This window comes from Populus alba, chromosome 10 (genome assembly GCF_005239225.2).
Source record: "Populus alba chromosome 10, ASM523922v2, whole genome shotgun sequence".
Classification (NCBI taxonomy): domain Eukaryota; kingdom Viridiplantae; phylum Streptophyta; class Magnoliopsida; order Malpighiales; family Salicaceae; genus Populus; species Populus alba.
Genome location: NC_133293.1, coordinates 1,932,333 through 1,954,307, shown reverse-complemented (window position 1 = coordinate 1,954,307; position 21,975 = coordinate 1,932,333). Strand labels below are relative to the sequence as shown.

At 32.7% G+C, this 21,975-nt stretch overlaps 1 pseudogene; it reads right to left on the bottom strand.

Moving 5' to 3' along the window:
- Positions 1–8,054: 8,054 nt before the first annotated feature.
- Positions 8,055–12,196, bottom strand: LOC118036975 (translocase of chloroplast 159, chloroplastic-like; annotated as a pseudogene).
- Positions 12,197–21,975: the final 9,779 nt, after the last annotated feature.

Genomic DNA, 21,975 nt, shown 5'->3' with positions numbered 1-21,975 from the left:
GGTTATCACTATTACAATAATAATAAAAAATAATTTTATTGATAATAAATTCTATTTAATGTGATGAGTTTTATTTGAGTGTTTTTAACCTTTTATTTTATCAGAAAAATAGATCTTAGATCAAGAGTTTTATTTATTTATTTATTGATTAAAGGTTCTTTTGAGGTTAGAAATGAGTTCATTAAGATTTATGAGGTATTTCTTAGATATTTTAAGATGAAAAAATAATTAAAAACAAGTGTTTTTAGATCCATTAAGTCAGAATATGACTTTTCTTTCGGCTACCTGGTATGGCCAGAGCATATCTAATAAACAACGTGTTATTTATCATTATAGATAATGCATCATCTGCTTTCTTTTTTAAAAAATATAGTCTAATAGATCGTCCATCTATTTGAAGAAAAAGAAAAGGAAGAAGAAGGTCAAAGCACACGGGCCTAGGCTTCTTGTTAATGGGCCGGGCACATTGGGCCAACCATGCACAAGCTTTTAATCTTTTTTTGCCTATATATTATTATTATTATTATTATTATTATTATTATTATTAAAATTCATTCAAATAAATTAATTAAAAATATATTTGAGATATTATTTTATTAAATACAATTCAATTTTTATTTTGCTTTTGAATTAAATTGTAAGAATTTTTCTTATAACACTAGCTAAAGCTTTTTATTTTACAGTCCCATGTGATTGTTTTTTTTTCTTAAAATTTATTTAGTGGCTTTCCTACTTGTATCTATTTTTATTATTGTACAATTAAAAATAAAAATAGATTTTAATTAAACCCAAATGGATCCATGATCCAGGTCAAGGGTTTGAAAATTTAACATAAGCTAAACCTGGTCAATCTAAAATATCATTGTCTTAATATAAAAAAAAAAATGACACAATCTTGAAACTTTTTAAGTCAAACTGGATTTAACCATATTGATCTAGTTATATTTAAACATATCAGATTTATCAGGTCAAATTAAAATAACTCTTAGATAATTTAATTTAAAAATTTAGGTTAGAAAAATATATTCTCCGGGTTGATTTGTTGGACGAGTTGTCCTAATTTTAAGTGCAGTAATGGCCATCCCAGCTGATGTTTTGTTCATCTTAAAATTGTTTATTTTTCACTTGTCAGGATGTGCGCAAGCTGCCTTCCGACATTCTGAATGTCGAATCCTGCCACGGTTGATCCATTCCCTCCATACTTTGCACAGACTGAAGAATCTTTTGTGATTCGAACTGCAAAAGCGCCTGGAAACTGACCTGCAACAGCAATATTCCTTTCAAGGCTAACACCATCATACCCCCAATCATGATCTCACCCATGGGAGTCTAGAATTGGCCTTGGAAGAAACTGAGAAGTGAGCTCCAATGCTCGATACCTGTAAGAAGGATTGTCACTGTCAAAGGAAGGTGGGAGGACGAAGTCAGGCATAGCAACCGGAACAGTTGCCGGGCCAACATCTTCCTGGTCCACAGCTTCGCCAATGTCACCATAACCTGGTGTGTCGATGATTCTGAGTTTAACTCCGTCTACTGTTCCAACAATTTCCTTCACCATAGTTGTGGAGCTTCAAAAGCATTGATCTCTACTTGCTTCTCACCGAAAATAGAATTAACGGCTGCACTCTTTCCCACTCCAGTTTTCCCAAGAACAAGATGTTCAAAGAGAAGTCCAAATCATCTTTCCCCTCAGCTTCAAGCTGCATGGCCATTTTCTTGGCATTTTCAAGGCTAAAACTCTTGATTAACATGTGCTCTAGTAGCCCCAAACCAGCCCGTGCAACACCTGTGCAGCTATGGAATCTTCAGGGGATTGTCCGAGACGCTGGACAAACCTCAAGAACTTCACTGCCATTTTCTGTATCTTCTCAATCATTCTTCACTACATCCACGATCAAGAGAAAATACTCTGGAACCGTCAGGAGAGGTTAATGCAACTCTGCCTCCATCCACACCAGCACTAGTTGCTGCTTTCAAAAGAGCAGCCAATTTGTTCCTTGATTGCTCTCCATATCTATGTCCCCTTCTTCACCCGATTCTGCAGTAATCTGGCCATCAATTCTCCCTGAAGAAGCATCAAATAATTCCTCTCCAAATTGTTCCTTGATTGCATCCACTTCTCCACCCGAGTATGCAATAACCTGCTCATGAATTCTCCGTGAATGATCATGGGAAACCTCCACTCCTGAAAGAGAATCAAATAGTTCCTTTGCCATTTGCTCCTTGAAGAATCTCAAACTTAAATTACTACAGAGAGAGAGAGAGAGAGATACAGATGAATGAAAAGTGATCCTCTATTTTCCTTTACTTGTAGTATGTACATTAATTGTATATTTAAACACAAACGTTTATAACTGCTTCCTATACTTTAGCTATTCAAAACTCAAAAAATATTATCACAATTGTAATCAGAGTTGTTGCCCGCAAGATATTAGAGATAGTCATCATGTTTTGACTGAGTTTATCTTAGGATCAGATTTATCTTCAACACACCCCCTTAACCGAATAGGCAAATCTTGAACATGAAGATTGTTTTGCAGAAGCTGAAAACAAGCAAAGGACAAAGACTTGATCAATAAATTAGCAAGTTGCTGCTTTGTAGAGAGAAATGAGACCTGAAGTTTATTTGCCAAGACTTGATCCTGTACATAGTGAAAATCTATTTCAATATGTTTAGTTCTTGTATAGAAGATTGGATTAGAGAACAAATATGTTGCACCAATATTATTACACCATAACTGTGGACTGGTTGGCAAAGGGAACCATAGATCATGGAGAATGAATTGGATCCAATGTAATTCAGCCGCTGTTTTGGATAGTAATTTGTATTTTGATTTAGTAATACCGCGAGCAATAGTTTGTTGTTGTTTATAACTCCAACTGATAAGATTAGAGCCATGGAAAATACAGTACGCCCCAATACTACATCTATTATCTTTATCGGTAGCCTAGTCAGCATCACTGTATGCATTGAGAAAATGATCTCATAAACTTGTGAAATAAAGGCCATAATTCATTGTATTTTTGAGATATCTAAGAATTCTTTTGATAGCTTGCCAGTGTGGATCTTTAGGTTGATGCATGAATTTGCTTACTTACACATTGTTTACAAGGACAACATGTTTTTCAAGGCTAAAAAGAGAGAAAAGATGGGGAAAGAAAAAATATCATAGAAGCTCTACCGTGTAGAGGGTGGCTAAATGCACCACACCACTGTGAAGAGGGCGGCGAAACGCATCAAACACCTCCTTGGGATATAGTATTCGGCTATCAAGATGGCGCAGCACGCATCGTATGAAAGATGCAGGTGTTGCGCATGCCAACAACTTTTTATTTAGAATAATATTATATTTCAATAAAAGACTTAAATGCCCCCACACCAACTAACTTATTACAAAAAATCTATATGAAATGACAAAAAAACCCTTGGACTTAACCTTATAAAAATTTAATTCTAGGAGTAACTCACTGTTCAAAAAACTTTGTAATGCTTGAAAAGTCCATCACTCTCAAGTTTAATTCAATTAGGTTTTAAGGGTAGTTTAATAATTTTATTGTGCAAAAAAGGTCCTAGGTGAATTCCTGTAAATTTTGAATTAACAATTTAATCATGTAAAAATGATCATTTTACCCCCTCAAAATTAAGTTATGAGTTTTGTATTGTTAATGACAACAAAGTAATTTTACTATGCTAATCCACATTAAAATTAGAGATTTTAGTCTTTTTATTTATATATATATATATATATAATAATAATAGTGAAATTTTTGGGGTTTTTTTATTACTATTATTTTGTTTCGTGTATCTGATCAATTAAAAACATTAATTTAGCAACTTGATTTGGGTTTATATATTCACGAGAAGAGAGAGAAATTAACATTGAAAAGAAAGAACTCTTCTAAAAAAAGAGATTATGATATGTTGCTGGTAGAGTTTTATGATATATTATATACAAGAGAAGTTCGGTTATTTTATTCAAATTAAAAAAATTGTTTTCATTCATGATATAAAATGTAATTCTTTAAAAAATAATAAAAAAAGTAAGAATAAAATAAATAAACTACAAGATATTAATGTAATTAAATTAAATTATTTATTTTGTGTGCAATAAGGAGAATTTTCTTTATGTTAAATCAAAAAAGGGTAATTGCTAACATTAATTTTATGTATCACAAGCTATCATAGTATCCACGAAGAGTTGTTTGTCTTGATGAGATGGGGCTCCTAACCTCATAAATGAAAAAAAAAAAAAAAATGGGGCTCCAAAAATATGAATTGAAGTGGAACTTAACTCTTGTCCAGAAATTATTTTGGGCAGCACATGCATTACAGGAATTAAAAAAAAAAAAGGTTTATGCATGGATAATTACTTGGATAATCATAATTTTAAAACCCGGCTCGGCTCGGATGGTCGACTCGGAATCCAACTGACCTGGAGTTGGAACAAGATCAGGTTGAAGAAAAAATAGAAAAAACTATGATCCCGTGTGACCCGACAGGTTGACTCGGCAAAACCCAATAAAAAATCTAGTTGTAACTCGTTGATTTTTTTTTACCAAAATAATATCATTTTAATTTTTTTTAAAAATAAAAATTGACCTGGACGACCTAGTCAAAACCTGAAATTCAGGTTTTAGACCGGACCGGTCACTAAACGGGTTTAAAAACTATAGAAAGGATGAGCTGACGAAGAAATGGCACAAGGCCAAAACACAACATACATATTACATGCTTGAAAGCAAGAAGACAGGGAGCAAGATTTCCAAGCCCCAACTCGGTCACAAAGCACAAATGGTAAAGACTGTACCAAAAGCATCCGAGGAATAGTCGGCCTGTGGACCTCATCAAACCAAAATCTTATTTTATTTCTGAAATATTAATCAGACTAAATTTGCCTCTTTAAAAGGTTTATAATGTCTTTAAACAGGCTAGAAAACCAACTTATACTAAATAATAGAATCAAAATCCTAAAACATACACAAAAAATAACATAAGATACAAAATAGCAGAGCAAAAATGCTTACGAAATGTCACTGGCAGTTGAAGGGAAGCCATATTCATCAAAAAGGTGCATCAGAACCCCAGATTGCCCATGCAAATCAAAAAACTTTCTTGACAGAACCTTAAGCAGTAAGACACTTGCTTCACTTGCAAGTATCATTTCAGCACTGTCACAAAGAACTGCTATTTTGTTGCAATCCTAAAAATTGCCAGCAAACTAGAGGTTTCCAGCCATAAAGCTTTAAGAGATGTGCTATGACCTGATTTCCTTTAATCCAACAAGGCAAAATGAGTCGCATGGATGCTAGGAATCAGGTGAGAGATGACAGTCCAAACATGACAGAAGGGGCATGTGCTTGGAAACTACAACCAAAAAAACACGATAGGAGAAGAGGGTTGGAAGAATTAAGCAAAACTGGTATCCTAAATACTAGAACAGGAGTTGATTTCTTTTTCTTCTTCTTCTTTTTCAAGTGTAGTTCATAATCTATAATGATTGATAAATGATTAGTAAATAAAACACTTTCAATTGGTATTTTGACAATCCATTTGAAAGATTATTATAAACCATTGCTTCTTGAAGGCATCTTCACCTTACAAAAAGTTTAAGCTTATTGGCTACCAATCATTTGAGCCAATTCATATAGGTTAGCAACATTCCAGCCCTATTCAGGCTTCTCCAGGAAATTCAGAATGTTTGTTCTAAAAACTGTCAACTTTTCAAGCCACTGAAGCACAGATTACGCCAATTAAAAGCTATATATGACATATTAGCAAATCTGCTCGATTTTTTAACAGCATTCCATATTTTGTCAAATTTACTCCACCAAATTCTAGCATTATGTCATATTCAGCCAGTCACATTCCAGTTCAGAACCTACTGAGAAGCATCAAGTAAAATCCACTAACAGGTGTCCCTCATCCATCTGTTCATAACATCCTGATAATTTTGCTCATCAAAACGTAGATTTTACCTATACAGTGATTTTATGGTGTTGGAACCTTGTAGGCCAAAAGGGCAAAAGAAAACTGGCAAGCAAATGCAGCAATTGTTATAGTAAGATCATCTCATACCACCGGATAAAACACCATAAATAAAAATCAAGTCACCCACTGCAGCGGCTACAACATCTAGTTAGCTCAACTGTGGTATCCCCACCAGCAGCATCAGCACTGTACCTGCTAGTCCTTGGACTGGTACCGACAGATTTGGTCTCACAGCAAACTCCTGCTGCAGTATCCAACACTATATGTGGGAAAACATGAGGTTATAGTTAGAATACTAGGTAGAATCATTTATTGACACAATATAGTAATTACACAGTAATAAATACAATCTAATAAGTAGCAACAAGATCACTGGAGCTGGATTTGTTTCCACTCCACTGACGGCTAAATTAAAATGATGATGATGTTGGATGCAGTGTTATTAGATGCAAACAGTGCAGGAAAAAAGGACAAAAAAACCATAAAACCTGCAATATCAGCTGCAAGAGTTTTGCATCCTTGTAGGACCACATAGCACTCAGCTAAAATAAAATCTCTCTCATAGTTACATGTACACCATGAAACCGGTTAAATCGGGCATCTACCAGAAAAGCAGACAATTTGGCGAAATATTTGCAGGCCGTGTTACGTTTTTGAGTGATGTGTCTAAAACCATCTCTTAAAAAACCATAGGTAAAAGTCCTAAAGATTGAAAACTCAGGATTTACCTGCAACACTTGATGAATCTTCCACCATGCAATCACCACCAAGTGCCCCTCCAGAGTCCAGATACATGGAGCCTTGCATTTGCAAAGACATAAATTGCAACATTGAGGAGCGATTAACCTTTATGGAAAGTAGCAAGTCAATTAAGACAAAATATATTCAAGCAAAAAAACCGCTGCTGCATGTTGATATCTTGGAGACGGAGAGACACGAGGAGCAATTGCCCATTCCCAACAAGCATCCCTGTGTAAACAAGTCCATACTTGCAAGTGGCTGAAAAAGTTAAGGCAATGAAACAAGCAACACATATTTTAGTCGATCCCTGCCAAAGCTGTCAGAATTTTTTTGAAACAGAGTAATTTGACTATGTTCTTCCCAGAAAGGAGAATTTCCAGCTGAAATGAAGATTAGGAAGGAAAGTGCCATGATTTCAAAATTATAAACTCCTTTACTAAAAATACAATTATTCCTGTAATATTGTTATTATCTAAATATACAACGTGTGCTGAGAAGATAGAATTACATACATATTTTAGTTGATTCCTGCCAAAGCTGATTAGGTGGTTAGGATAAATTCCAAGCAATTATAGAACAAATTTGTGAGACCACACTGATCAAAAGATCCAAAATTTCAGATAAAAGAATGGAACTCAATTGACTAATGACTACAAGAGAAAGCATATGACAAGTTTCCATACCTTCAAGGCCCCAACTGACCATGAACCTTATTATGGAGGGAAAAAAGTAAAACAAAATGAATTCTCACTTTTGCCTTCAATTGGTTAGGAAACCTAGTTCTCCAAAATTCATCTCCTACACTTTTACATTTAGCTACCAACAAAAGAGACCAAAACACATCAGATAACTATGGATTCCAAAAAACAATAGCCCATCAAAAAAACACAAGAAACCATATCCAAAGGAGCAGATGAAGATTAAGAACATGACCCTGACACAAAAGCCCACAGGAAAACCAAATAATTCCATCTTCAAAACAAGAGAAAATATCCTGACCATGGCCAAACTGAATTCCATTCCACAACTTGCAAATAAAATTCCTACCACCGCAAAACCAGGACTCACGCATTTGACAATGATCAAGGCATATCAAAAGTATACTTGCAGGTGGGCAAATCCATGTGAATCCAAGGCAAATACTGTATATTATATAAATAGTTAGCTGGAATTAAAATACAAATAAACTTGGCTGGTGTTAAATATACAGCAGTAAACCACTGTCAAAAAATACAATGAACCAAGTCCTTTTAATTTTGTGTTTCACCTTCCTATATGCTCTTTCACATATTAATTAAGATGACTAGTAAAAACAAGAATCAAAAGAGTTAACAAGCCACTTCATAGAGCACTGTATCTAGTCTTCATCTCATAATGTAACAACTTGGCAAGCCTAATAAATAAATAAAATGTACAGAAGACTGAACAAAGCTGTTGTGATCATGAGCATATGCAAGGCAGTGAATAGCCTTTGCTGAAAGTTTATTTCCCTATGAAAACTTAGGTGATGATTAATAGCACTGATTAAACTGGAAAAAAAGCACTTGATAATCTCGTATATTTGAGTGTCCTGCATTCAAACCAGGATAAATACTCTGAAGGATGAAGGACACTGCAATTGGCACAATACCAAAGTTTATTCCCCATGAAAACCCAGGTGATGACTAATAGCACTAATTAAACTGGGAAAAAGCACTCAATAATCTAGTATATTGGTGCGTCCTGCATTAGAACCAGGATAAATACTCTGAAGGATGGATACTGCAATTGGCACAATACCAATAAGTGCAGCTTGCAGTTCCGAGCTGCTTGTCTTGATGGAGATCTGGCCGCTTCGCTTATTGTTCATTCCAACATGGACAGCTATTTTGGAATTCCGACCAATGGAGAATTGAGACTGTAAATGGGCCATCAGACCTAAATCACCCCTCCACTTCATCAAGGACAGACCTAATGTGGATTGGTCCTGCTCTATAGGAAAATCTTTACTCTTGAGCCGCACTTCAAAGTTGGCTCCATAGGCAGTATCGTTACCTGATCTCACAGTGCCAGCATTTCCCACCAAAGCCAAGCGCTTTCCAACTGCAATCTGATCCTCAATCTTGAATCCAGTGGCTACATTTTCACCTAGTCGAGTAACAGATATCCCGGCTGATGATTTGTTCATCCTAAACTTTTTGAGTTTGGTCTCACTACGCAAGATATAAGCAAGCTGCCTTCCAATAGTCTGGATGTCGAATCCCACCATAGTTGATCCATTTTCTCCGTGCTTAGCACAAATTGAAGAATCTAATTGGATATTGAAGTCTTTCTTATCTTTTGTGATTTGAACTGTAAATGCACCAGGAAACCGACCAGCAATAGCAAGATTACTTTCGATGTTAACACCATCATATCCGCAATCATGATCCCAGCCCTGGCCATCCAAAACTGGCCTGACAAGAAAATGTGATGCAGGCTCCAAAGCTCGGTACCTGTATGAAGGATTGTCACTGTCAAATGATTGTGGGAGGACAAAGTCAGGCAGAGGCACAGGCACTGGTGCCGGACCTTCATCTTCCAGGTCCACATCTTCCCCAATGTCATCACTGCAATCTTTGCCTCTCTTCTTTATCTCCTTCAACCTTTTCAAATTGTCTCTCCACTGCTTCTTTTGAAGGAGTTTCACCCGATAATCATACTCCTCAAAATAAGCTTTCTTTTGCTCTTTGCTGAGCTTCTGAACCTGAGATTTCCTCAAAGGCTTGAATGGTGGAAGCTGGTCATATTCATCCTCATCTTCTGCATCCGAATCAGGGAGGTCAACCAAGTCCATGTCTGAATCAATGTCCTCATCACCCAGATCAGTAGGGAGTTTTAGATGAGGGCGAGAATGCAACAGAGAAGACACGAGGTGGGGTAGAGGTAAAGAGCGGAGCCGTAAACCAAAAGGCTTCTTGTGGTCAATAAGATCTTGAGGCTTGGATATAGAACTTGCTTCAGACAAAACCTTCAGTGAGTAACACAGCAGTAATAATTGGGGTCTCCAGCTTTGTCCATTAGGGAGGACATTTTCCCCGTTCTCGTTCTTCTGGCACAAAGAATGATTCTCAACAAGAGACACCGGATGCTTCATACTCGGATGCATCAGGTACGAATCACCAACTGCTTGGCTGATTGCTTGCTGAATAACATGAGATCGTTGAGCAACATACACCTCAAAAGCTAGGGATGACCCAGATGGTCCATCAGGAGGAGGAGAAGTGGCATGCGTCAGAGTGACAATTGCATTTTTCCATATTGATGAAGTTAGAGTTCTGGAAAGCGAACTTAAAAGCAGCAAATCATTGCGATCTCTATCATGGGTGTCTAACCGGTCAACATAGAGGACAACATCTGGAGGAAACTTGTTAATCAGCTTTTTTACAGAAGCTAGTATTTTCCGGTTGGTAGCCGCTTCCTTTACAGAGGACCTGAGACCTGGTGTGTCGATGATTCTGATTCTAACTCCATCAATTGTTCCAACAATCTCATTAACCCTAGTTGTGGCAGGTGCAAACGCATTGATCTCAACTCTCTTCTCACCAAAAATAGAATTAATGGTGGCACTCTTCCCCACCCCAGTTTTCCCGAGAACCAAAATGTTCAAAGAGAAGTTTAAATCATCTTTGCCCTCTGTTTCAAGTTGCATGGCCATACTCTTAGCAGTTTCAAGGCTAAACTCTCGACTAACACGTCTCCCTTCATCTGGGTCCAGCCGATGTAGCACTGATTCAACAATAGAATCTTCAGGAGACTGTCCTAGCCGCTGGACAAGCCTCAAGAACTTCACCCTTATGTGCTGTATCTTCTCTAAAATCTTCTTTTCTTCTTCACTTAAAGTACGCTTTACCATATCTGGTGGGGGAGCATGTCTCCTTGTGCGAAACTGGAAACCTGAACCGGCAGGATTTTCAAGAGAAAATAATCCAGAACCATCAACAGAGCTTAGTGCTATTCTGCCCCCATCCAATTCAGCACCAGTTGCTGCTTTTAAAAGAGCAGCAAATGCAGCAGAATCAAACAACTGTTTTCCTACTGGCTCTCTAACTACGTCTGCTTCTTCATCTGAGTCTGTATCTTCATCTGAGTCCATGGTAATCTCTCCATCTATCGTCTGCGGATGATCATGATAAGCTTCAATACCTGGGGGGGGAGAGAAGGCTGAATTTTGCTCTAATTCATTCATGATGAGCTTGGTTGTTCCAGAGCCACCAAAAATTAACTCTTCAATGTCATCATCAGAAAGGAAGCCTTTTTGTCCTCCTATTGTTTCTGAATCACGGTTTGCTTCATCTTTGATACCAGAGGAATTTGTATTGCTTTCTCGCACATCTTCCATGTTATCCCCTTCGGAGTTTTCAGGAGAATCACCATTCACCCGCAAGTTCGTGGGCTGAGTAACTGTTACAATATGGCCATTGTCCTCGACCAATTTAACTGAACCAGAGTCATTAGCAGAACCATTTGTCACAACCGCATCTTTAGGACCCAAAATACAACTATCAGCTCCAATATCCCTCTCCGTTGACAACCTCGATTTGTTGTCATCAGAAGAAGAATTACTCTGAACCAATAACCCATCTTCTTTATCCTCTTCAATATCCAGCACCTTAACTAGAGATGCAACATCCACAATCTCTTGAGCCCCAAAACTAGGAACTTTGACAACACCCGAAAAGCTTCCATCTTCCACTTCACTCACCATTCCCTCATCACCAGTCACCTTATCAAATTCATCATCATCCATTGACAACTGAGCAATAGGCCTAACTCCATTCGAATTCGCACTGTCCAACCCAACAACAGGGATAAATTCATCAGTTACACCACTCTCCTCCTCTACCTCCTCAAGAACTGAAATTTCTTCATCTGGGTCAGCCACAAAAGGTCTAGAAACCCGATACATGCCACCAAAATCACCCTCTTCACTGTTTTCCTCATCTGGGTCGCCTAAAAAAGGCCTCTCGGATGCAGAATCAAACTCTTCTTCACCACTCACAAACCCATTATCTATATTACTACCAGTACCACTACGACTACTACCAATGTCGCTATCAGAGGTGTCAGTTTTTTAACCATCTGATTGAAAATCATCAACAGTTATAGGAGCTCGGATAGGGAGAAAACCTGTAGATGATGGTAGTGAAGGTGGGGTTCCTTGTGTTGTGGAAACAGGGACTTGGATCTTTGAGGCCATGGCTACAAGTTCTTGTTTTTATCAGTAAACACAGTATAACAACACACGCATAAATGCCAAAGCAAGGAAAATCTCTGGTCTGGTGAGGCAGGGCAAGGAGATAGGGTTGTGTTGGTGGGGAAGGAATAAGAGATAGGGTTTTTGCTTTTGCTGTTGTTTCAGGTTTGCCGAAGTGTGATGATGCCGTTTAACAACAGGACATGTGGATTCATTGCATGAGACGGGGGATTTAGGTTTTGTCTCTCTTGATGTTTTTCTTTGGTTTTTGTAGATAGCGTTTGGTAATGTGTCAATGTTTAATTTTTAAAATATTTGTTATTTAAAAAAATATATTTTTTATTTAAAAAATATATTTTTTATTTTTTAAAATTAATATATCAAAATAATTTAAAATTAAAAAAAATTAAAAATATTTTTTAAACATAAAAACATGGTATTTGTTTTACTTGATTTACCCATTTGAAAGTGTTTTTTAAATTAATTTTTATTTTTTAAAAAAATAAATTATTTTTTATATATAATTTGATAATTTTAATGTATTAATATTATGTATATATATTAAAAGATAATTTTAAAAAATTTTAATTAAAAAATATTTTATAAAAACATATAACACCATATTACCAGAAGTGCACCAACACAACATAGATCTTATCTATTTGTGTGATCATTACACAATTGAATTCCCAATTAAGATTTTCACCCACAAGTTTTCTTCTTCCAGTCAGCTTGGTTTCATGTTAGATTGATACGTTTGTTCCTTCCTGGGTTTTTGAGGTTCGAATTTTAAAGGAAGTATTTAAAAAAAAGAATCTATTTTTAAAAAAAGTATTAAACTAAGTACAAAAACTGTACCCGCAGGAGAAGATAATTAATTGGGAGAAGATAATTAATTGAGTTAAAAGCAGTTGAAACGCGTAATTTTTATAGGTGTAGTTGTGGGTTGTGGTGGTGATGACGATTTAAAATTTATTTTGTTTAAAAATATATTAAAATAAATTTTTTTTAATATTAGTACATTAAAACAATATAAAACCATAAAAAAAATTTATTTTAAATAAAAACAAAATTTAAATTTTGAGGGAACGTGATTTGCACTGCCGCATTTCCAAACACACCTTAAATTTTTTAAAATAAATTAAATTTTTTTTATGTTTTTAATATTAAAAATAAAAAGATATATTATTTTTATACATTTAAATTTTTTTTAAAAAAACAACTACTTCAGACACTCTAAAATATTAATGGTCGAACAAACAGAAGAAAAAACGAAATGAGTCAGGGGTGTTCACGATCCGATTTTAACCTAAAAATTCAACTGAACAAGAAAATAATATTCCTTATTAATATAACCGGACCAAACCGATTTTGTTCGATTCTAATTTTTTTTTAGCATTAAAAACCAGAAAACCGCAAACCAATGAAGATTTGTGGAGGCTTTCGTAAGTGCTTAAATGAGATTCCTTAATTATAGGAATAATAAAGTCAGATGTGGGCAAGAGATAGATTTGGCTGTTAAAAATATTTATTCCTTCCTTGAATAGCCCTTTTATCTTCGAAGACATCAAATTTAATTTGATTCATAGCATCACAAAGTAAAACATTGGATCATAGCTTATATTTAGTATCAATTCTATTTTGAATTTTAAGGGTCACATGATTTATCATTTTTTTTAGTAGAAAAATCTTGTTTAAAATAATGTTTGATTATTATTTAGAGACAAAAAAAAAAATCAGCATTACTTCCTGTTTTAAAATATTTGCCCTTATATTTTCAATCAAATACAATAGTGTTTGCAAGTATAGTAGTTATTGCTTTTTAAAGTATTTTTTTGTATAAAAATACATGAAAATAATGTTTTTTATTATTATTATTTTTAAAAAATTATTTTTTAGCATCAGCATATCAAAACAATCTAAAAATACCAATAAAAATTAATTCAAAAAATCACAAAACACACAATTTCAATAATAAAATCAAACATTACGTCATCCACCCCATTCCATGTAACGGGTCTTTCTTAAAAAAGTGTTTGATGTTGTGGCTATGGGTGTGGTTATGTTAAAACGTAGTTGTACATTGTTTGGTTAGATATCAACCATGATTTTTATGTACGTGGCTACCACAAGAAATCGAGGCTGAGCCTCAATTTCTAAAAAGCAATTTCCATTTGCTTTTGAGTGCATTACACAATACTCTAAATGGTGTGGGGGAATCACTGTTCCCCCACACACAAAGCATTGTGGATTACAACAATAATCCACAGTGCTTTCCTCCTTTTTTTTTCTTTCTAACTTTTCCTCTCTTTTTTTCCGTTTCTTTTCTTCTTTTTTTTTTCAAATTTACTTTTTTTTTTTCAACTTTCCTATTTTTTCATTTTTTAACAGTGCTTTCCTCCTTTTTTGTTTTTTTTTTCTCTAACTTTTCCTCTCTTTTTTTCCGTTTCTTTTCTTCTTCTTTTTTCAACTTTCCTATTTTTTCTTTTTTTCATTTTTTATTAATTTTTTTTCAAAATTATTTTTGTTGATTTTAACTTTTAAATATTGACTTGGTTAAAATGTTTGCTTTCTAATTTTTTTCTTTAAAATAATGTGGAATGCTGCAATGTTTTTTCACATATTTTTTCTATTTTATTTCTTTATTTTTTAAAATTATATTTGTCGATTTTTTTTTAATATTGAGCTGATTGAGAGTTTAGTTTTGTAATTTTTTTTATTTAAAACATTGTTGATTTCTACAATGTTTCTCTGCATGGTTTTTTTTTTCCTCTGAAATTATTTTATTTTATTTTATTTTATTTTTTAATATGGAGCTGGTTAAAAATTACAGTTATAATATGTGAGGAAAGCACTGTAAATTTCCTCAAAAATTACTGTTGATTGCTACAGTTTTTTTTTCTCACATGGTTTTTTCCTGTTTTTGTTATGTTTTTCCCTAAAATTATCTTTGCCAATTTTATTTTTTAAATATTAAGCTGGTTAAGAATTTCAATTACAAGTTTTTCCTCACAAAACACTATGAATTAATACAATTTTTTCTCATATGGTTTTTTTTCCAGTTTTTTTTGTGTTTTCTTTTTTTGTAATATTTTTTTCCAAAATTATCTTCGTCCATTTTATTTTTTCTAATATTGAGTTGGTAAGAATTTAACTTTGTAATAAAGCTTAATCATGTGGGGAAAGCATTGTAGCTTTGCTCATAAAACATTATGGATTGCTACAGTGTCTCTCCACATGGTTTTTTTTGTTATAATTTTTTTCAAATTATCCTTTTCAATTTTATTTTTTTTTAATATTGAGTTTTTTGTGAATTACTATTATAAGTCATTACAAATAAGGCTAAATCATGTGCGAAGCACTGTAGCTTTCATCACAAAACACTGTGAATTGCTACAGTGTTTCCAACATGATATTTTTCTCTTTTTTTGGTGTTTGTTTTGTTTTGTTTTTTTTTCTTCTAAAATTGTCTCTGTCGATTTTTTTTTAATATTGAGCTGATTAAGAATTTAGCTTTATATTTTTTTTTCTTTAAAACACTATGAATTGTTGCAGTGTTTTTTCCATGTGATTTTTTTATTATTTTTTTTAAAATTATCTTTGTCGATTTTTTTTTTAATATTGAGTTGGTTAAAAATTATAATTACAATAAAACTAAATCATATGAGGAAAGCGTTGTAGTTTTTCTCACAAAACACTGTGGATTGCTATAATATTTCTCTAAATGGTTTTTTATTTTATTTTATTGGGAAAAGCGTTATAGTTTTCCTTACAAAACATTGTCAATTGCTGCAATATTTTTTTCTCATGGGTTTTTTTCCTTCCAAAATTATCTTTATTGGTTTTTTTTTAATATTAAGTTGATAGAGAATTTAGCTTTGTAATTTTTTTTATTATTAACTAAAAAGCTAAATCATATAGTGAAAGCACTGTATCTTTCCTCACAAAATACTATAGATATCTACAGATCATTTTGTTCAGTCTCTGAGTTTTTGATCACCAACACAACTTTTTTTCCCGTCATGAAATATTTACTCTATCATACCTTTAATTTCTATAATTTATCTAGCATTAGTTCACAGTTATAACACAATGTATTTGTTTTATAAGCCCGCAGCAGCACGCGGGCATCTCATCTCGTTCTATCTATTTGAAAACATTCTCTCTCACCTTCACCGACAAAGAATTTACAGAGAAGAAAACTACTGGAAACAAATACCAAAATGTCTTGTAGATATGAAAATCAACAATACCATTGCTAACCATTTCAGAGATATCATATTATCATCTCATTCCTAAATTTTTCCAGCCTTGTTATTCCCCTTCATTCCCTTCTCTCGTCTTTATTCTTCTAACTTGCCTCCTTCTATTTCTTTGAGAGTTTTCCTTGCTAGACTCGTTCAACCAAAGGTAATGTCAGTGATTAATAAGCTCATCCATCAAAGCTTTGTATTGTTTTTTGTTTTGTTTTTTTTTTTTTTTTTTTTCTGTAAATTGAAATCTTATATCCCTGCACCACCCTTCTTCTTTCGTCTTCAAGTCAGATCAAATTCAATGTAGATTTCCTATAATGTTTAACATTTCTTTACTATTTCGGTTTGCAGAAATAAAGAGCAAATCCGTGTTGGGGAAACTCAAACAAGAGAAAACTAACAATGAGTTTCTTCCTTATCTTCATCTTATAATTTATTTTAATTATCTACAAATTTTAATTTTTATGATGCTCTATTATTTTTGTTTTTATTGTGATTAATTTTCAATGTTGTTAATTAATTACAAATTACTGCACTCGTATGCAACTTATTCTCAAAAGTAAATGATTTTTTCTTTATACATTTTTTTTTGTTGAAATTACTCATGTTTTATGGAGTTTTGTATGTTCGATTAATTTATTAACATAGGTTTTGTCTGCTCTAAAATGGGTTTGCTTTAGTTCGACTAATAGTTGTTTTGTATGTTCGATTAATTTATTAACATAGGTTTTGTCTGCTCTAAAATGGGTTTGCTTTAGTTCGACTAATAGTTGAATTTAATTGTTGCTTCTTTATTTTCTTTTTGTATATAGCTGGAAAGAAGTTTAATATTTTGTTTTGTGAGGATTGAATTAGAGTGTTGTATAATTGATAAAGTTTTGAGGTTTTTTTTGTTCATATAGAGGAGTAAATAATCATATTGTTTGTGACAAACAAAAGTCTTGAATTGCATATTAGGTTTAATTTGTAGAAAGCAGTATTGAAAGTGTTGAATTGCATATTGGTTTTGATTTGTAGAAAGCAGTGTTTAAAGTCTTGAATTGCAAATTGAGTTTGATTTGTAGAAAGTAGTGTTTAAAGTCTTGAACAAATTCACTTGATCTGTACTGTATGACTGTGATGCTAGCTCTTATATGTGTCCTTTATGCTTTCCATTTGATATTGAGGGAAACAAGAAATCAAAGGGCATCCAATGCTTAAATAGAAATGAAATTCACTTTAAAAAATTAACAAGAACACTTGTTGCTCCAATAATAACCCCAACAAATAGATAAGGTAGTCAGTTTTAAAACTTGAAATCCAATAAGTAGAAAGTTGTGGAAAGAATAAAATGAAAATTCATTGTTGATTTTTACAATAAGCAAGCATGTGACTTGCTTATAGTCATCTTTATAATTACCCCTCATAGCCTGCCGTTTTTTTGTTTTGTTTTGTCTTACAAATTATTAAAATTACATTGTATCAACACCTCATGCTTTCAGTTTTCCCTAAAAAAGGGTTATTAAAGTGTGCTTTGTTAAATATATTCAATAAACTAAAGTGTTCCACAACATGTATTTTATACTTTTCAGTTTTTATTTATTTATTTATAATAAGTATTTTGTATTTGTGTTAATGCTGATTTTTGCATATAAACATGATATCATTACTTGTTTCCTTTTGTTAAATGTTTAAAAGATACAATTGAAGGTCTTGAATCCATGGATAAGGCTGTTTAGACAAATAAAATGTTGCATACATTTTGTGACCTATACATTAAGGCTTTTGATATGAGAATGAGACCTAAAACTCATTTTGATAAAACAGGATGAAAATTTTTTATAACATCATTCAAAGAACAAACTAGCCATACATTCATTTAAGCACAACTAAAAAACAAAGGGATGGATGCAAAAGGGATTGAAGGATATGAACAAAGTTGATTTTTGAAACTGGTATGGGTTGAAGTAGTGAATTAGAAACAATTTCAGTTAGCGATGAGTGGTGGAAAATGAAAATTCAGGTTAATTCCTCATGATCCTAGTAATTTTATTTTATTTGTGTCAAATTTTTTAAATACATAATGTTGCATTAATTATTTTTATTTTTTTATATAGGAAATTAGAGGAGCCAAAAAATTTAGATATGCTAGTATTGAACCGTCTTTGAAGATTAAATTTGACAGAACATATTCCAACATTGTTGCTATTAAAGAGTATGCATGGGCTCCATCATCAAAGTACTTGGTGGCAATGGTGTCGATCTTGACACAAGCAATGTCAACATTGATGGTGCTGATTTGGAAGAAAAAAAACGATGATTCGGAGGAGGATGGGATTTCAAATTTAAAGAATGACATGTCTCGAATGGTTGGTGGGGTGAATATGTTGAGCAACAGCAACTTAAAGAGTAATGGCAACATAAAAGAAAGATATCCTTTTGAGGTTCGAGGTAGAAAGAAAAAAACATCTGAAATTGATGTTCAGCTGCTGTCAAAATGGGATCAACTAATTGAGAGTATGTCAACTAGAAGTGATTCCACTTCTTTGCATATGGATCAACAAGGCTGTAGTATTCCCGAGATAATGGCTACACTCTACTCAATTCTTAGAGTTTCAATTGATGTTGATTTTCATGACTTTGCTATGGAGTATCTGAGTTTAAGAATGAAAAGATAAATGTGGTCTAGTATAAATGGTCTTGAAGAGAAGTTGAAATGTTCGAAGCAAATGTATACACGAAGTAAACATGCTTAACTTACATTGTATGATTTTATTTTCTAAAGCATTAATTAATTAACTATGTTAAAATGCTAGGTAAATTTAATGTGTTTTGACATGCTTGATAATTTATTTATACATGTTTACATTTACAGAATAATAAGCTGACAGTTTTTCATTTGCAGAAGTTAGTTTCATTCATTATATTTGTTGTTATAGTTATGGACTTTTTATGCTAGTTATAGGACTGTTAGATTGCCTGTATTTATTTTTATTCGAATTGTAATTTAAGAGATTAGTTGTTGTTCAATTCTCTTTTACAGATGATGTGTTATTGCATTGTTTAGCATGATGTCATTTAGTTTAATGTAAACATGTAATATTTTAGTGAGTATAATTATTACCGTAAATATGTAATACTTTTATTTTTATGAATGCTTGTTTCAATAATTCAATATGTATGCTTGTTGTGAATATTGGTGGAAATAAATATTACAAAGTGCAACGTTGTGGATGGAAAGTTTTTGAAGTATTTATGTTATGATGTGTGATTTTTAATAAAATACCATACTTTAAAAAAAAGGGAAGGAAGGTATAGTATTAGCTTTATTACCTTGCCAACATAATAAAAAATAGTAGGAGAATGCTAACAAAGGTGAAGACAATTGGCCAGCAGGAGAAAAATATATGAAAAGAAAAAAATAAATGGTACAAAAATAAAGGATGACCAAAGACTGCAAATGAATGTTTATTTGACAAAAACTGCCATTAAAAATGACGCATGTGATGGGTTTTAGAGTGCAACTGGCCATACAAGCAAAAATTCTAAAAATATAGGGACAAAGAATCTTGAATAATAAAGACAAAAATGTAGGGACAAAGAATATAGGCAGGACAATAATTTGCTAAAAAAAACCATGTGAAAGAAACAAGATGTTTGATACAAAAGAATATCCATATTTAAATTTTACAGTTCATACATGTCACAACTTGTGTAGACAGATATATTGAAAGCAAAACATGTATAAAAGATACATAGATATGCTTATTGCAACAATGTCGACAAACAAATTCAAATTGTTTATCCAAGGCATCATTTAATTTTTTTTTCTATATAATGAGGGATGCTTTTATCATGTATTCTAATAAAATAACTATCTTCAGAATAAACATCTCAATTGCATTTGTTACGAGTAAATGAAACACATTCTTAGGCTTGGCAGGTTTGTGATAAAGTTATTCTTCCCAAGTCTTTGATTTTTTTTTATTACTAAATGATATTTAATTGGATTTATGTTATTTTATTAACAACTTATCAAATTTTTTTTTTTACATGTAATTAAAGATATGGATGATCTACGGTTTAATACTATATTTAACAAAGATTTTGATGATGATTATGATAATATAATGAACCGTATTGTAGATCACATTAATTATCCTAGTTGTGAAGGTAGTGATGCCTCAGTTGTTGGAGATGACGATGATGGAAACGACAACAATGACAACGACGATGACAATAATGATGACGACAATGAAAGTGATGATGATGGTGAATTTTTTTTAAGGACATAGTTTGATATGAATAAATTAATTATATACATGACTGGAGCTATAAACATGTATTATATTAATTATATGCATAAAAAACCATGTATGGTTTCATATAATATAGGGATGCGTTGGTTGCATGAAGTTTTAAGAGGTTATTGAAAACGATGTGTTAACATGTTTAGGATGGACACAACAACTTTGTTGAGTCAGTATAATGATTTAGAAACACATTATGGCTTAAAACTTTCAAGAAGAATGAGTGTTATTAAAAAGGTGGCAATGTTTTCATTTACAATAGCAATAGGGGCATCAAATAGAAAAATACAGGAGAGATTTCAACATTTAGGTGAAATTGTTAGTAAATGTATAAAAGAAACCCTTAAATCATTATGTTTGTTTGCTATAAAAGTCATAAACTCAATAGATCCACAATTTACCAACACTCTAAGAGAAATTGCAATGAATCCAAGATATATGCTATATTTCAAGGTAAAACAAGCAATTTTTTTTTTGTTTAAATGAATATCAATTATTTTATTAATATTTCTAATTACTTACATTATTTTTTTCATTTAGACTTGTGTCAGTGCAATTGATGGCACACATGTTCGTGCCTGCATATCATCTGATAAAAAAATTCTATTTATTAGAAGAAAAAGTGTACTGGCACAAAATGTCATGGTTGCTTGTAGTTTCGACATGCAGTTCATGTTTGTGTGGGTAAGATGGGAAGATAATGCATAAAATACGCTTATTTTTCTCGAGGCTATTAACAGTAGTAATATAAAATTTTTAAAACCACTGGAAGGTTGTGATTTCATATAAATTAAAGAGCTGGTAATTGAAGTTAGATAATAGTTTTTTAGTTATTGAAAACAATTAGCATGTTGTTCTTATTTGTAGGCAAATACTATTTGATTGATGTTGAATATCCCAATAAATATGGGTGTTTGGGTCCTTATAAAAGCAAGAGGTATCATTTACAAGATTTTAGATGTCGCAGACAACCAAATGGTCGGGAAGAAGTGTTTAATCTTGCACACTCATAATTATATAATGTGATAGGACATTCTTTTAGGGTATGGAAATAAAGGTGAATAATTTTACAAAATATGTCTACTTATCTATATAAAACACAAGTTGAGATTGTGGTTGTATCAAGACACTACATAACTATATTAGAAAGAAATCGCAACATGATGATGTTTTTGCTGAATATGATTACAATTCTAATTTTATTCTGAATGACTTTTTACTTGATATTGTAGCTTGCTCAGATAATCAAGAATCACATAGGCCTTCATATATATATATTTTATACGTGATGGAATTAAAAATAGTTTGATAAGATAATAAAAGAAAAACATAATGTACAAAGATTATTCATTTCATTATGTACTCATATATATATATATATTATGTGTGTGTGTGTGTGTGTGTGTGTGTGTGTGTGTGTGTCCTTTTAAGTAATTTCATAATCAAACCTTAATCTAAAAAACCATATTAATCAAATATATAAAATTT